The sequence below is a fragment of the Sciurus vulgaris genome (genome assembly GCF_902686455.1).
Source record: "Sciurus vulgaris genome assembly, chromosome: 2".
NCBI classification, from domain to species: Eukaryota; Metazoa; Chordata; class Mammalia; order Rodentia; family Sciuridae; genus Sciurus; species Sciurus vulgaris.
In genome coordinates, this window is record NC_136462.1 from 147,800,449 (window position 1) to 147,817,651 (window position 17,203).

Below are 17,203 nucleotides of genomic sequence, written 5' to 3' on the forward strand. Positions count from 1 at the left end.
GGGGTTAACAGCGTTGTTCATGAACTTGGCCTGTCTGACTGACCCCTGATGGATGATGAGACCCGTTGACAAGTTCAGCCGGAGGGACCTCCCCTGCTGTGATGGTGGGAGAAACACACAGGCAAAGAGGACCTGGGATAAGGCACCAGGGCACATGGGGAAGAAGGTGGTTTGGTGTAGGAGATTGTCTTTTTGCCTGTCCTCTCGTTTCCGCCTCCCCTTGACATCTCGCCCCCTTTCCTGGAGCTTCCCGATATCATTTTGGAGCACCAAAGTTTCCATGGGTTCTGCACTGTACGTCCCAGAACCCTCCAGAAACCTTGGCCCGTCCTTGCAGACAATGCAGAGCGGTGGGTATCCGGACGTCTGGATCCCGCCCTGGGGAGGCCGGGTTCAGCATTTGGACAGCGGCTCCGGGGCGTTCTCAGCCCAGTGAGCTTGTAGGTGCACGCCCTAGTTGGGGTGGGAGTGGGAGGACAGCACTGGGGCTTGGAGAAGCAGGACCCAGGTTGGAAAGCAATCCCAGCTCCGAACAAGACACATTTCCGAGATTTGAAATATCCCTAAATATCCCTTCTGAACTGACATGGGGACCCCAGGGCCGTCCAACCTATCATGGATAAAGACATCGTGGGAAAATATGAAGCGCCCCCTTCCCGCCCAGAGCATAGACACCCCTCTCCCCTTAGCTCTCCATTCTTCCCAAAGCAGCCGGGATCCCTGAGCCTGAAGCTACCAGCAAGGCTTCCAACGCGCTACTCGCCACCACCTCCCAGGTCGTTCGTTGGTGGCTAAGGGTGAGCTCCGTGGTGCCCAGCGTGGGCTGGCGGGGAGGGTTGAACCGCGCCGTCTCCCCCGGAAAGGCTAGAGGCAAGCGGAGAGGCGGGAGGACTGGCTGGGGCTCAGGGCTGGGCACCCCTCACCAGCCTGCCTCGGCCCCGCTCCATTCCGCGCTGGTCGGGGTGAAGGGAGGGGGCGGGGGGAGCCGCGCTGACGTCACTGCGGGCCGTGCCCGCCCGAGAAGGCGGCGCTGGGAGCCGCTCAGAGCCCGGAGAAGCGGCGCGCGGCCAGGAGCCCCCGAGCCACCGCTCGGTGCCTGCCTCCCGCAGCTCTCCGCCATGTGCCCGCCGGGGCAGGGGCGATTGGAGGGCTACCAGAGCTGGGCCTGAGCCTGGGGACTCGCTTGATCAGAGGCAGCGGAGCCGTCGTCGCCGCAGCCGCCCCACCCCCGCCGTCGCCTCGTGGGGCCCTGGCCCCCTTCCGGGTCCGTAAGTGCCACTGCCCGCTGTGTCTCGGCGAGGTTGGGTATAGAGGGCTCGGGCGCCAGGGCGGTGGCCTCAGCTAGGGCAGCCCAGGGAACTGGGCTGGATTGGGAAAGGGGGCTGGGGCATCCCTGCCTGGCCCCCTTGGGCGGCTTGCAGCTCAGGGCTTCCCTTTGCTGTTGGGCGGGATAAGGGGTTCGCTCTACTATTGGTGGGAGGCAGGGATCAGTCATCTCCCAAAAGCCGTCAAGATCAAGGTCAAGGGTCCTGGGACAGTGGGAAGCTCCCAGAGATGAGGACTTTGGATGTGCAGGAAGGGGAAGGGCATGGGGTACAATGGAAGTGATGGGACTGCAGACTGGTTTGGAATAAGAGAGAATGTTTCTGAAGTGAAGTCCAAAGAGTCCTCCCTCACTCCAACCTCTGAATTCCCTCTTCCTTCTCATCTCTATCCCCGACCCCCAAATAATCTAAAAAGTGGCTTCCTGAAAAATATATTTTGAGAAAAATGCAACACAGGTACCCAATCTAGACAAGATTTATGACGTGTTTTCTCCCCTCTGAAATGAGAAGTTGTTGGGAAATTCTTTCTGTTTTGCTCCCCACTCTGTACTCCAGAACAGGCCTTTTGGATCTGTCTGTGGGCGACTTTTCAGCCTCCTCCAGCTTAGCCTGTTTTGAACTGGGGAAGAATGAGGAAGCCAGGGAGGTTGAGACTGTGGTGAGGGGCTTCTCTGGGAGAGAGCTGGAACACTGTCCATGCTGGCCCAAGCAGAACAGGGATGTAGCAGAAGCTAGGAGAGGCTCCGAGGTCAGATCATAGGAGCAGTGCATGAATCCAGAAATGCACACTGTGAGCCTTTGTGGCCAGGGAGACATCCAGGTGTTGAGCTTGAAGGGGAGATCCCTTTTGAGCCCCCATATTCTGGAGGAAGTTAATTCTTAAGCCATGGAAAAGAAGAGGATGGAATTAAAGGGTCTGGCTTTCAACAAGGACAGAGGCCACAGGGTGGGTAGGTTACTTGGGCACTGAGATATAGTGTATTATGTAGGGTCTGCCTCTGGAGCCTGCCTTCACAATAAGTGGCTGCTGTGCCCAGGCCTTTTTAGAAGAGGTGTTTTGAGGTTCCTGCTCAGCCTAGGGCTCCCCAGATTCCCAACCCCAGCTGCCTACACCTCACCTGCTGAGGAGGGCACTACAGACCAACTGGCCACTGTACATGAAGGTGGATGTGGAGGACCCTTGGGTGCCAGATTCCATCTGAGCTGGCTCAACCCTGGGTCTCTCAACTAGCAGAATTTCCAGCCTCCAAACAATAGGAAAATCAGCTGAATCAAAGTTTGGACCTGATGAAGGAGCACCCGAGGGAGGGAGGGAGGGAGAAAGGGCACCCTGGACTTAACTTGGGTTGTGGGTGGAGGTACTGTTTCCTTACTAAAACTCAGAGGGGCTCAGAAAAGGAGCACTAGTTCTAGGCTGAATGGCAGGCCAAGTGATTGCATCTGCTTATTTCCACGACTTCAGATTCCCAGCCTCTGGATCTAGACAGTTATGGTTGCTGGACAAGGGTGTCCGTATAGGGTTGTTGGTGAGGATAGGAAGTGCTTCCTCTCCTTTCACTGAATCACTTAACTTTCTGTGTTCTGAAATGGAAGACACCCTCCTATGGGTTGTCAGGGCCCCTGTACTGAACTGTGTAACTATTGATAGGAACCAGGAACTTGGACCAAAGCCAGCAGGGTGTTGAAGTAGCCGGCACTCACCAGTGGGTACAAGAGCATTTGTACACATGTGTGCACGCACAGGCAAAGTACCAGTCACTTGCCTTAGGCTGGCTGCTAGAAGGGTATATGGGCCAAGTGAGAGGGAAGGTTGTTCAGGTTTCTTGAGTTAAAGGGATACAGGGTACTCATGCGGTTGCTGCAGAATTGGGCATTTCTGTAGATACGGATGTTGGGGCTCAAAACCAAGGAGCTCTCTGTCCCTCAGTGGAGGGGAAATGTGAAAAATGAAAAATGGAGTCTTTGGTTTTTGGTAAAGGTGCCTAGTTACCCAGCCTCTCTCTTGCTGACTATTCTCTTTTCCTGGTAGCTGCATGTGCTCCTGAAACTCAGTTTGGGGATCTCATTGAGTAGAAGAAGTTCAGGGCAAGAAAAAGAGGCCCAGTAGATGGCTCTCAGCACCAGTGCTCTGGTCTGGCTAGCCAGTGACCAACCAGACTTAGTGCCTGCGCTTCCCCGACTTAGGTATTATTCTGGGGCTGTAGGCCAAGGCCAGGGGTTTGGCATGGGGAGAAGCACATGGAACCCAGACCCAGCCTGAAGTGCAGATGAGGAGATCAGGGCCAAGGTTCATTGGGTTCTCCCCATTTGGGCTTGGAACTGGCCTGCCCAGCAGCCTGCTGTCTTCAGCTGACAATGCCAACCCCACACAATGTGCTTCTGCCCAGTATCCACCTGGATGGCTTCCCAGGCCCCTGTTTAGCTGTGTGTGGATGCTGATGGCCAGCTGCTGGGCCATGGAAAGTACAGCTACCCTGACCCACCAGAACAGCCTCCTTCTGCAGCCCATGACCTCAAGGCCTGGTCTCGCTGTGGCCTCCTTCCTGAGAATAGGACTACAGTGCCTGGGTACTGGAAGGTGGAAGTAGAGAGAGTCACTAATTCCAGGACAGGTTTCACTCAAACAGGGTCTGGGAGCTTCTCCCTAGCTGGCCTTCCCCACTCCCCATCAAGAGACTTGGTTTCCCAAAAAGGCAGCTGAGATGTGGCTCTAATGACAGTGGCCTCCCACATCTGAACTGAATCCAAATTGAGCTTTTAATCTTTCTCCAGAGCCCCAACCAGCCCTAGGCTTGCAGGCTGGGCCTCTGCGCCCGCTGCTGTTACTGTGAGCCTCGCTGAGGAGCCATTTTGTGCAGCATCTTACTTAAATCACACTCCGAGGGGGCTCGGTCCTCATTCTCTCTTTCCCTTCAAATCCCCCTCTCCTCTCCTTCTCTCTCAGGTGAACCAAGCTTCACCACCCCTCCCTGCCTCCGCAGCCCCACCCCAGGGTGGCCCAGAAGGACTAGGGCTCAGGAGGCTGCCTACATGTGTGTGTACGCATGCACACACACACACACACACACACACACACACACAGGCACACATCTAGAAAGGAAGAGGGTGTGGATTCCTAGAGCTGTAGGAGGAGGGGAAGCCAGGGGCATCTCCCAATTATGGAAATCCTTTGATATTAACTGTCTCAGGCCCAAATTCAGGAGGTTTCTTCTTGAGCCGGGTGTTTGGTTGGCCTCTGTTTCTCTGCTGTTTCAGCTCTGTCTGACCCTTGCTCGCCTTCTGGAGAAAAGGAAGTGTCTGCAAAATGGGATTTGGAGGAAGGAATGTAAATGCTAGGATGGGTTGGTCACAAGCTGGCTGGGATAGGAGCAGGAAGCAGCCTGCCCTGGATTTAGGGTCAGCATGAAAATAGAACAAATCTGAAACAGCGGTGGAGAAAGAGGTGTTTGACAAAATCTGGAACTTGACAAAATTCAGGTGTGTCATTTAAGGGAGAATACAAAAGAAAGGGATGTTTAGAAAAATCATGAAATCCTTTCCAAATCACCCATTTTCAGCCTCTTCAAACCAATCATTCAGGGGTTTGCCTGGCTGAGAGTGGGCAAGTGTCCCAAGTCCCATTAAAATAGATCTGTAGGGGCACCATGATCCAAGGCTGCGGTGCTCCTGGGGCTACTGCTGCAGCAGGAGTCTCAGGGACTTCCCTATATTAATTGCTGGAATCCAGGAATGCAATCTATACTACTGCTGAATATCTCCCTAGCTCTTGGCCTTCAGATTTTTCTGGGGTCATCTGAGAGCTCAGGTGTTGAATTTTTCACATTTAATCCTTTGCCTCTTGGGAATGGCTGGCAAGTGAAGGTGAATCTGCCCGCCCAATGTGGGGGGTAGCCACAGCAGCAAGGAGGGAGGCAGTGGTGGATGGGGTGAACAAGAAGGGTCACTCATTGGCCATTCACATCTGAAAGGCTGTTATGGGGCCACCAGTTCTTTTTCCAGGTTTAGTTCTGAGGTGGTTCTGGGAGATCCAAGGTGACACTCCTTTTGCTCTGTTGCTACCACTTGTAGTGAGTGGGCCAGGTGTGTGCTGAGAGCCAGAAAAGGATGGCAGAGGCATGCTTTATGTTTTCATTTTTCGAGGAATATGAATTTAATCGGGAGCCGAGGACTCTAATCAGGAGCTAGGACATTGTCCAGCCGCGGTACACATTCTGCATTACACTTAGCCGTACCTAGGGATAGCAAGAGAGGAGGGACTCTGTGGCCTGGTACTCTGAGAGCCAGGTTCAAGTCCGAGTGTAGCATGGCTTAGGGATCTCTGCGAGTCAGTTACTATGTATGGGACACTGATCCCTATACATCTGGACATTTAATCCCTCCTCTACCCTCAGTCTCCATCGTGTGTGCTGGATCTACTGCTAAGTGTTGGGCAGGGGGAGCGTAAGAGATAAGTTAAAGGTGAAATGACTCCGGCTGTCCAAAGCGCGCACTTCGTTGCTCTGGAGAGACCTTCACTATGCCCCACGAGGCACGTCCCTCAATCTCTTCACCCAAGCGCACTTGGCTCCCTAATTTTGATGCCCTGCGTTGGCTGCCAGTTTCCTCAAGCTTTGTAAGAAGGCAGAAGTGCTTGGAAGAAAGGCCAGAGAGTGCGCACCCAGGAGCGCAACCCTAAAGCTTCCAAGAGGAGAGCGGGTGCTCCCCTAGCCCTGGGGCGCGGAAGCCGTGAACGCCGAGGCCATTGTAAGGCAGGGTGGTGCCAAGCGCGGGAAGGGGGCTGGGATTTGAATGGGAGTCTGTGATTGGTCGATCCCTGGGCTGACGTCACTTCCCCGCGGGGCGATTAGCCTGCGAGAGGAGGGCTGGCAGTCCAGTGCGCTGGGGGCGGTCAGGGCGCCCGAGGCTGCAGAAGCGCGCCTCGCGGGTGCCCTCCGTTCGCCCCCGGATGCCGTCTGAGCCGGCCACGGGCGCCGGCGTGCGGACGCACGAAATATGGACTCGGAGAGGAACATGCCGGGAGCGCGAGGGAGGAAGGGAACTGGGCGGGGGTTGGCGGCCTCGGATGGGGAGTCAGTATATCTGTGTGTCTGTCCGTCCCTTCTGACTCTCCGCGTGCGCTCCGGGCTCCGGGAGCTGCGCCCGCTCAGGCCCCTGCGCCCGGGCGGCTGTGGCACGTGGGGCCCACAGCGCGGCAGTGGCGGTGGCGATGGGAGGCCCGTTTCTCTCTTTGGTTATCTAGCTGTATGAGTGCCACAGAGCCGTCATAAAGCTAGATAACCGAAAGTAGAAATGACTCTCACAACTTCTGCGTGTGATCGGCCGCCCACCCGGCAGACCCAGCCCGCACGAGCCAGAGGAGCCAAGAGGAGCCCAGCGCCCGCCCAGCGGACTCCAGCCCGACGGAGCGGCGGCGCCCGGACCAGGTATCCGACCTTGACTCTCCGGGAACACTTTTCGTGCCCTGGAGGAACTTGCCAGCTTTCTCCCCACTCCTTTTTCTCTGTCCCCAAGCCCCAGTCCCCAGCGCCAGAGCTGGAACCCCAAAGTGGAGCGAGCTGGGGGAAGAGAGGGGGCTGGGGTTGCAGAGGGGTCGCTGGCGGGGAAGGCGCCAGCCTTCGCCTTCACCCCATAAATCAGGCAGGAACAATCCGCGCTCGGAGCCGCGGACGGGGATTTTGGGATGCAAATGCAGTGAGAGAAGAGACAGCGACCCGTAGGGGGTGGGGTGGGGGAGAGTGAAGGGGTGGGCAGGGGGCTGCCCTGCCGCTAACAATGCGGCCTTTATCGAATTATTCGACGAGTCAGCCCCTGAGCACCATTAGCATACGGCTGGGGGGTTGCTGGAGCTTCGCCCCTCGGTGAGGTCAAGTTCTTGATAATTTGATCACTTTTCACCGGCTCTGGCAGCTGCCTTTGTGTGCAGTTGGGGGGTCTGTGTGCAGCGTGAAGCGGAGCAGAACTGGCGGGGAGTGCGCTCAATGGCAAGGGGCCGAGGCGGGGGCTTCCCTCCCCGACCGACCGGCCCTGCCCTGCATACAAACCAAGAGCTGGCGGGTGGGCGGAGGGACCCAGCTTGGTCCCGCGCTGCCTCTAGCCAGGCCTGGCAGAGCTGCCCCGGCAGGCACCTCCCTAACTTCCCCAAGTGGTTAAGGTGCTGGCAGGCCCTGTTCCGAGCTCCCTTCCTCCCTGCCCCACGATGTGGCAACATAAGATGTATTACAATGTCTAGCAAATAAAAAAGCAATTGGGGGAAATCTGAATTCCGTTCCCATGGCAACCCAATGCTGCACACCGGCCACTCAGGCTCTGGCCCCTCTTAGCTGGGCACGCAGAGTGGGATGTGCCTGCTTGATGTATGGGGGTCCCTGCCCCACACAGCGTTAGGGACCTATTGAGGGTCCTGTTTGCCTTCAGGTCATTCTCCTTCCTGACATCTCCTCCCTCTCCTCCCTTGACTCTTCCTGAAGCTTGAGACTCCTGCAGCTTGGGAAACCACCTGGGCTCCCCCATGAGTGAATGTAGACCCAGATATGAACCCAGATATGAACAGGCTACAGAAAAGAAAGGATACAAAGTATCCTTTGGGTCAGACTCCAGGATGGCTTGGCAGTCTGGGTGTGAGCACTATGACAGACAGGCTGAGAGGGACTTGAGCCACTACTCAAACCTGACCTCCTACCTTCTTTCCCTTGTATACATGGGGAAACAGATCTGGGGGTCAGAATAGAGTCCTCCAGGGTCACACAGTTCAAAAGTGCAGAGCTGGGCCATAGGTCACCTTACTTCCATCTTGGCCTACTTCATGCCCCAGAACATCTCCCTCAGTTATTTATAAGGTTGGTTTTCTCCCGACCCCTACCCAGAACCTGCCCAGTTCCATTATAATCATAGAAATCTTTTTCTATCTTTCCCCTTCTCAACTTTTTGTTGAAAAGAAAAGTTTACATGTGTAAAATGTAAAAATTCCAGTGGTACAAAAAGAGAACACTATTGGCTCTGGGAAGGGAACTGTAAGGCTGAGGTAGATGGTGGAGGGAAACTTTTCACTGTGTTGCTTTTAGAATTTCAAACTGAGTGTCTGTGCTAACTACTGCTAATAAAATAAAAATAAAAACAAACAACAGATAAGGCAGGAAAAGTTAGTTGCTTTCCTACCTCTGTGACCAGTTTTTCTCCTCAGAATAATCACAGAGAAGGTTTTCATGAGCCCTGTTGTATCCCCACCCTCATTTTAAATGACCAGTCTCTCTGGCTAGAGGCTATCAAAGGGTGACTAGCATGTTTCAGTGTTTGGGGACCCACAAAGCCATGGGCAGTATCCCTTGGGCAGGCCCTCCCTTCCCAGTACACCTGGGAGACTGTGCGCTGATGGTGACCTCATTTCAAAGGAAACCAGAGCAGCACTTCCCGCCGGCTTGTCCTGTGCTCTATGCCTGCATCTCTTATGGCCCGTGCTGGGGCTTGGGCAAGCCCTGAACCCTGGAACTTGGATCTTTTCCTCCCCTTATCTCTATTCCTTTGCTATTTCGCAAGAATCAGTCCTTCAGAAACCTGGGTGGCTTTGCAGCCTCACAACTGCGTCTACACAGTTCAGATGACTGTTTTAAAATAACAGGTTTTCCTGCTGTCTGAGCAAGCCTGAACCCCAGTTGGGGATCTAATGGAGGAATCTGAGCCTGGGAGAATTCAGAGTTTTTTCCGCTTTCTACGAAAATCTGCTGAAGCGAACCTCCTATTTTAGGGAAAGGATAGGGACACCTTGGGGAGGAGGGCAAGCATAAGGATCCTAATCTCCTGTATTCCACCCAACGCCTACCAGAAAAGGCCTTCACCACCAATTTTGGACTGGTGTATGAGTATTCATCCCTAATAAAGCAATTTTCAGATCCCCTCTGAACACTTGAAGCTCAGGTACATTCTCAAAATTGGCACCTTGTTCATTAACCTCTCTGGCCTGCCCGAGCCAGGAGGGCCACGGGCCTTCTCAACCTTTCCTCACCTCCATTCCGGTAGTTCCTGTGGTCACTGGCTCCCCAAATTTGGAAATCACTTTTATCTCCGGTTTGCACTACTCCATCGGAAAAGGCTTTGGGGATCCTGAGAACGCAGGTTAAACTACAGCTTGGAAGCCAGAATTGGTTGGGATCTCAAATATGCTCATTATCCAATCCCTTCATTTTACACCTAGAAATATCGAGCTTTTCGAAAAGGCCCAGTGACTTGCCAAACGTAGTACAGTAGGCCACTGGCAGGGCAGGGATCAGGGCAGCCACCGCGGTAGGTGAAGCATCGAGGGCTTCCTCTTCCCTGGTCCACGAAGTCCCAACTCGAACGCTGTAGGACCAGATGGGCCTCTGCCCCGGCCAATGAAAAGCTGGTATCAGTGAGCACCTCTGGAAAGGAGGCTGTGGCGACCAGAGGCCTGATCTAAACTGGTCAGGGAGTTCTCCATCGCCGCAGTCCGACCTCCTAGGGAAAATGGGACCAGAATGCGATGGGAGCCAGGCCAGGAGGCCTCCCAGGACCCAACCGCGACGCTGAAAAGCATGAAGGGTCGGAATTAGGCGCTCATTTAGCGAGCGTTACTAATCCGAAGTTACAGCGCTAATTCCCTGATCCGGCCGCTCCCACACGCAGTGTTGGGATTAGAGGCGCGGCCGCCGCCCCGCCCCGCCCTCACACCCCAAACGCGCGGGGTCTTCGGGCTTTGGGCTCTGGGCTAATCCGCTGCTCTGCGCTCCGGCCCAAATATGCTGCGGGCGGGCCCAGCCCCCTGGGGTGTGCGGGCCAGGGCGCCCTGGTCCGGGACGGGCGGGGAGGCTCAGTCGTAAGCCCTGGCGGGATTCATGCACCCTCTAGAGCCCAGGCCAGGCGACGCGGTCAAGAAAACCTCCGGGATTTCTCTAACCCGGGTATGCGCACCCTGAGCAGCAGCCCTTTGGAGGCCGCGGCGCCATTTTAATAGCCTTCCTTTCCCCCTTGGCTTCTACCGCGCGCGTGTGTGTGGGGGGTGTCTCTCTCCCCCATCCCATCCTGACTTGAGCCTACCCCCATCCCACCCCCACACACGCGCGAGCCACGATATAGTGACCAATCAGCTCTGGCCTAGGGTGGGATGCGCGTCACCATGGCGACGGCCAGGGCGCCCTGGCAGTGCTACCCATCAGAGGGCGAATCTACACTCCACCTCGTAGGGTGTGAAGGGAAGGTGGGGCCAGGTGGATTGAAAGAAGGTTTTGGCACCTTATTCCCACTCTCACACCATTCCGTCTAGGGTCATTTCAGCGGGGTCAAATGGGGGAAAGTGACTGGTGAGGACAGGGCCTTGGAAAGGGTCTGGGCTTGTCCTGGAGCGGCTTTTCCTGAAGTTTCCCATTCTCTGAGAATGAGTTCCTCTTGGTCTTTCTCATCTTGGTCCAAGACCCATCTTTGTCTCTCTGTTGCCTTCGTCTCTCTCTCTCTTTTTTCCTAAAAGACTGCCGTTCAGAAGCCCCTGAGGCTTCCCCCAAAGTGCCTTTCTTTAAGTCTTGTGATTCTGGGCAAGTCACTTCCCTAGAGTTTTAGTTTTCTCATGCAGAAGATGGGTTGCTGTGCAGGCGCATCCATGGAAAGTATCAAGTATACAGTGGGTGCTCTATCATCATTAGAGCTCCTTCTCCCTGAGCAGAAAGGATAAGATCTGTGGGGGCAGGACTCAAAACCTCGGTTTTTTTTTTCTACCCAGGACAGCCAAGTTTGGGTGTCTTGCAGCTTCCAGAGCCAGCTTTTCATTTCTCCTCCAGACAGCTGGGAATCAGAGAGGAGGGGAGGGTTGTTAAAAATAGAGCCAGGGTGGGGGCTGTGGCTGGAACAAAACCTTGGTCAGTGGCTCTGAGAATGGGCTGCTGCAGCTCCTATAGCGCTGGCTCCTTCCTTCCAGCTTGGTCCGGCTTAAGCACCACTTTAAGTGGTCCAGGCATTCACTGGCCAGCCCCTCACCGCAATTGAGCTGCAGGGGTTTGAAAAGAGGGCCAGGGCCTCAATGACAGGACCTTGGGCCAGGCTAATTGGTTTTGGTTCAAGGGGATACTAGATTTGTGAAAAGCTCCAAACCGCCTTTCCCACGCCAGAGCCAGGCCACGGCTTTAAGGAAAAGTGTTGGAAGAGTTCGGGCCAGGCGAGAAAGCTGGGAACCAGGTGCTTTGGACTGATGATGCTGCTCTACTGGCCAAGACACCTGTCTACTTGGAGTGTAGGGAGTTGTGAAGCACCTTACGTTTAGGGGCTGTTTAGGGGTGGCAAATTCTGGAGCTTCGCTACTAACCTTGCACACATGGCTATGCCAAGAAAAGAGCCCTCTCCTCTTAGCCTTTGGAGCACCTTAGTTGTGGAAGAGGCTCTTTTCATCCATTAAAAAAAAAAAAAAAAAAAAAAAAAACAGAAAGGATAAAGTTAATAGCTATAGTTCCTCCACTCTATCCTGAGAGGTGGTGCAGTTGGTTGCAGGAAAACTCACCTCTGTCCTATAATCCATCTACTGAGAAGGCTGAGGCAGGAGGGTCACAACTTAGGGACAGCCTCAGCAACTTAGGGAGACACTATCTCAAAATAAAAAATAAAAGGGCTGGGGATGCAACTCAGTGGTAAAACACTCCTGGGTTCAATCCCCAGTATGGGGGGGGGGGGGGGGAGCAGGGAGGAGAAAAACAAAACAAAAGAAAACTCACTTCTGTCTTAATGTCCTTAATTGCCCCAGGCATGGGCAGACACAGATGTGATACTCATTATTTTTGGTTTCAATAAAGGGTCAAACATTTCTTTACAGCCTCAGAAGTCAACCATTGATTGTATTATGACTTAAATCTATTATTGTAGATTGTTTAAATGTAAATGCATTATGGCACAAATATTGAGGTACACCAGATACCTATCTGTTTGGACCAAACAATTGTGCAGTAATGTAAATAATATACCCATTTTGTGTGTATGTATATAGACTATGTGCAGAATTGTTCACTTATATTTATAGAGTGGAGGAAGCTATAAAAATCAACCTTATTTAATTTTGCAGTGCTGGGGATCCAATCCAGGACCTATCACATGTTAGGCAAGTTCTCTACCTCTGAGCTACATCCCCAGCCCCAGCCCCACTTAAATTGATGTCACATTGACTGAGACTTTGTGTTTCATGGTCTATTGTGTGTTGAGGGAAGAGTTCCAATGTAACCACCAGCTATAGAAACTGCCTACCTTTTTTATTATCTTCCAGATTTTTCCCTGTGTTTGCCCACTTGAAGCACCTAAGTAGGAGAAAGGTGCTTGGAAGAGATACACAACCTTGTGTATCCCATTTTTATTTTTATTTCAATTTTTAATTGCCCAGAGTGTAATTTCTTTGGGCCTCTGCTGATTTGCACATTGAGACTCCTGTGTAAATATGCACGTGGCATGTGTGCATGCCTGGCCTTATCACCAAGCCTGCTCTTTTGGTGTTTAAATATACACAGTCCACATCAACACACAATCATGGGCTTGCCATCATAGGGTTATATATTCCATCCACAGATTCAGGTTAATTTTCCCTTTGCTGATTCTCAGACCTATTAAGTTCCCCCTCCCCATCCCCACAAAAAATTGCAAACTCTTACCACAGACCAGTGGTCTCACCCCACTTCTCCAGCATCAGCTCTCCAGGCGGGGTGCTGGAGTGAAGGTTCCTATTAGGCAGACTTCATTAATGTTACCAAATATACCCCAGCACATTTACTCCTCTACTATGAAGTATTATCATAAATAATTAAAATTAAACTGCACTTGTCAAAATAAATGAACAAAGTAGAGTTAGCGATGTCTTCGCTTTGAATTGCTTGCTATGGGTTTGCTTTATTCACTAATTTGAAGGAACGAAGAGAGGAGAAGGAAAGAACAGACTGCTGTAGAAAGGGCAAAGGAAAATATGAAGAGAGAGAGAGGGAGAGAGAGAAAGAGGGAGAGGGAGAGGGAGAGAGAGAGGAACGAACCCTTACTTTTGGGTTTCCAGTCATTAGGGCACTCTGGGAGGCTGGAATGCAGCCTCAAACGTCAGCTCATAATGAATATTGAGGTGTGGATGTGGAAGGAGGGATTTCTTTGTTTACTGAGGAATGGCCATGGGAATCGGGGAGAGGATTGCCTTTGGGGATTAAGGAGTGGGCTTTGTTTTTATGAAGGGCCTTACTTCTTTTCTGAAGTTTTCTGCAGCTAATTGATTCAATTCAGACGTTCCTCCTCCCCACTCAGCCAGCCAAGGCTGTTTGGTTGTGAGATGTGCACAGCTCCATTTCCCCATCTGCTCTGGCCCCCTTCTCCACTGTGACCCTTGAAAAGGGTATGAACCTTCACATCAGCGAGATCGCAGGCTATGGAGAGATCAAGTCCTGGGCCGACACCTTTGTATGTAGATGTGTGTGACATACAAACCCACATTCATATTCGGTACATACGTTATTCTTAGAGGTACAATTTTTATCTAGAAATAGACTACAGGTGTTCAGTTCTATGGGTTTTGACAAATGGATTTACATCCATGTTATCAATACCCAAGACAGCATTTCCTTCTCTCCATAAACTTCTCTCCTGCTTCTTCCCAGTCAACCTCTGTCTGCCTCTCTTCTGATGTCTCTTATTGGAGTTTAGTTTTACTTACCTAGAATTTCATTTAAATGGAATGTATGCCAGCACTTTTAAAACAATTTTATTTCAAGCCTGGAGGGAGCCAGTCCTTGGAGGACTGGCTGAGCTGATGTCCGGGAGCACTGGACTTGGGTTAAACACTCTCCCCGAGATGGGCTCAGAAGTCAAATCCGTAATTAGGTTTTGGGGGAGGGGAGCTGTTTGGGCTGGGCTTCCTGCCGGAGAACCCTGTTCTCACCCAGGTCTGTTAATGAGCAGGGGACAGGTGAGCCTCACACATTCCAACTTGGCTGCCTTTAGCGGCATCCAGGAGCTGGTGGTGAGCTATTAATGGAAGGTGCCGGGTTTGTGCTAATTAGAACTTCCTTTCTTCTTCCATCTGTGCAGGAACTGGAGCCCCTCACTGGTCAGCTTCACTCCCCCTTCCCCAGCCTGCAACCTACTTTTTGTTCCCCCTGTGAGTTAGGGGGTGCTGTGAACAGAACTGCTCTCCTCTGTCTCTGGTCAAACCTAGTTCTGTGTGACTTAAAGAAATGTATAGTGTGGCACTTCTTGGGCTTTCTCTCTGGATGGTTTAGAGCTGGGTTGCAAATTGGAAGGAAGTTTGGACAGGATGGCCACCCTCCTGGGTAGGCTAGTCTTAAACTATCAACCTGGGATTGTTTTGTAAAAGACCTCTCTCTGCTTTCTGGAGAATGTGGCCTCTGCAGACCTTTGTCCCCACTAGTACTCCCATTCCTGATGTCTCCTAAGTCTTGCTGTACCCATCTCACCCTACAGCTGCCCTCTTTGCTATCTCAGGCTGCATGCAGGTGGGGGTTGTGAACCTGGCCCTCTTCTGAAAAAGCCTATTATTTTTGTTTTACTTTTGCTTTTTATTTATTTCACCTCAGGTCCAATAGACATAATTATTTTAAATGGAGGTTATCTTTTACAGAGGTTTCTTTGGAAAGAAGAAATATTAACGTCACATTAACGTCATTTATAGAACATGCATCTTTCAGAAGGGAGCCTGGGAGAGCTACAGCTTCTTGCCTGGATATGCAGAGTAGAGAGGGGCGTTTCCTCGAATGCTCTTTTTAGCTCTTGAATCCCTTCAGGTCTCCCTTGGGGATGTGTTTAAAAATATCAAGTCCTTCCTGCCAATGCATCTCATTCTCTCCTTCTTAGATTATCCTTATAATAATAATACAGGTCACCCATTTCCTTGACTGTGTAGACTGGAATTTTAAAAATCAGGAGTGGATTGTTGGCCAGGGTGAGACTTCTCTGGGTTCCTAAGATTCTGGACCTATGCTAAAGAGGAATGGAACTCAGAAGGATTGCAGAAATTTCCTGGTCATAGAGAGAGCAGGAGGACTGGCTTGCTGGTGTGATTTTTTTCTGCTACTGGGAGTGACAATTCCTGCTTTCAGGCACTAGGTTGGAAGATGCAGTATCATCCAGGAACACATTAATAAGCTAAATTCACATCCTAAAATCCAGAAGGGCAGCAACTGGGGGCTGGGGGAAGAATGCCTACACTTATAAAGCAGGGTTGTTTCACATGCTTGTACTTTACAACTCAGTGTGTCTTTTACAAGTCACATTTGCTTCTCTTGCTGAAATAGGGAAGGTAGCTCCAACAATCAAGTGAGAATTAAGTAAAATATACACATAAAATCCCCAGCATACAGTGGGCACCGATCAAATGGTAGCTCAAATGGTAAAGGGTGCACACAGTGTCAGGATCTGAAATTCAAAACTCCACCCACTGGAGGGAGGCAAAGTGATTGCCCCAATAGATGCCAAACGTGTCACAGAGGGATTCACAGCTGCCTACCTCCCTCAGCACTGGATATACCTGCTGGGCGCCAAAATGAGAAAAGAATCAGGACCTCAAGGAGCGCCCAGTGGAGGAAGGGAGGGACAGGTATAAAGTTCTGAGCTTGGTTGACTGGCCAGGGAACCTGTAAGTGTCTTCAGAGATTTGAAGAGACCAAGGTCTGGACTGACTTGTCTCGAAGAGTGCTGGGGCTGGGATCACCGCCAGGAGGCCCACGTTAGTTCTGATCAGGAGTTACGAAATTGTTAACAGTGGTCCTTCCAGAAAAAGACCTGGGGTCCATGCTCTGGCGTGTTCCTTGTCTCAGAATCTCTAGTGGCGCCGATGGGAGAAACCAACGTTATTCCTGGTATGGTCGCGGGCAGGCTCTCAGCGATGCGCTGTGTGTCCCTGGGGCATCCAGGTGTCCTACCTTTCGTTCTTCCATTTCCGAAGCCCCAGCTTCGAGCGAGCAGAAGGTCGCTTCTGTCAGTGGGCCAGTCAAAGCAACACACGTGCACACTCTGAGGGCTGACGGAACCTGCCTCCTTGGCTGGTACCCTAACTGGTTTCCCTCCCGCGTCCCGGGCGGGTGTAGTTGAGGCGCGGAGGGTACGCGGCAGTCTCCCCAGGCTGATCGTGACCTGGGGGACACGTGTGTCCCCACCGCCATACCACCTCCACCAGACCACGAGGGCACCTCCAAATGGACCCAGGCACGCTTCTGGCTGGGCGTGGGAGGCGCCTGATGTCTCTGCTCTGTTTTACAGTTACTCGTCTGCAGGTGCCTCCTGCCCCCGCGCGATTCCCGCCTGCGCTCGGCGCACTCTTAGCCAGCACGAACTCGCCGTCAGCACCAGCTCGTAGGAGGGCGCGCGGGCGAGGAGAGGTGAGTGGCCGGAGCCAGAGTGTGGGAGGAGCAGCTGGTTGCCTGCACTGCCGTTCTGCCTTGCAGTGTCTAGAACAGCCGGCCTGAGAGTTGGGAGATGACAGGATCATGTTGGCAGGGCGGCTGTTTTTATCTGGATCACCCAAAGGCGACCCTCCTCCTCCATAGGCCCAGAGCCACTGTCTTCCCCTAACCCAACCTGTGAAATGGCTTTAATAACACACCTGCTGGCTTATGAACACAGCGCATAGCACACAGTATGCAAAAAAGCGCGATCTGATGTTTCTGGCCTCCGAGGCGGCTTCTCTGACACTCAGGCTCTCCCCGTCGCAGTAGAGCGGGCGCTTCAATGAGGCGCGCGGTCGCCATCCGCTGGGAAAGGCGCGGTTGCCTGCGCCCTGCCGTTCGGGGTCGGGCTGGCCTCAGAGTGACTCGGAGCCGGGACTTAGTGCTTTGCACGCTTGGGGCTGCCGAAAAGAGAGTGTCATGCATCCAGCCGGAAGCCGCACGCGCTGTGGCGAGAGCCTAAGCAAA

At 52.7% G+C, this 17,203-nt stretch overlaps 1 long non-coding RNA gene across 1 annotated transcript in view; it reads left to right on the plus strand.

Moving 5' to 3' along the window:
• The first annotated feature begins 1,036 nt into the window (after positions 1–1,036).
• Positions 1,037–17,203, plus strand: part of LOC306655218 — a 34,691-nt gene continuing 18,524 nt past the window's right edge. The window contains exon 1 of the long non-coding RNA XR_013762239.1: positions 1,037–1,264. This is a non-coding gene — a long non-coding RNA (uncharacterized lncRNA). The remainder of the gene's footprint in view (positions 1,265–17,203) is intronic.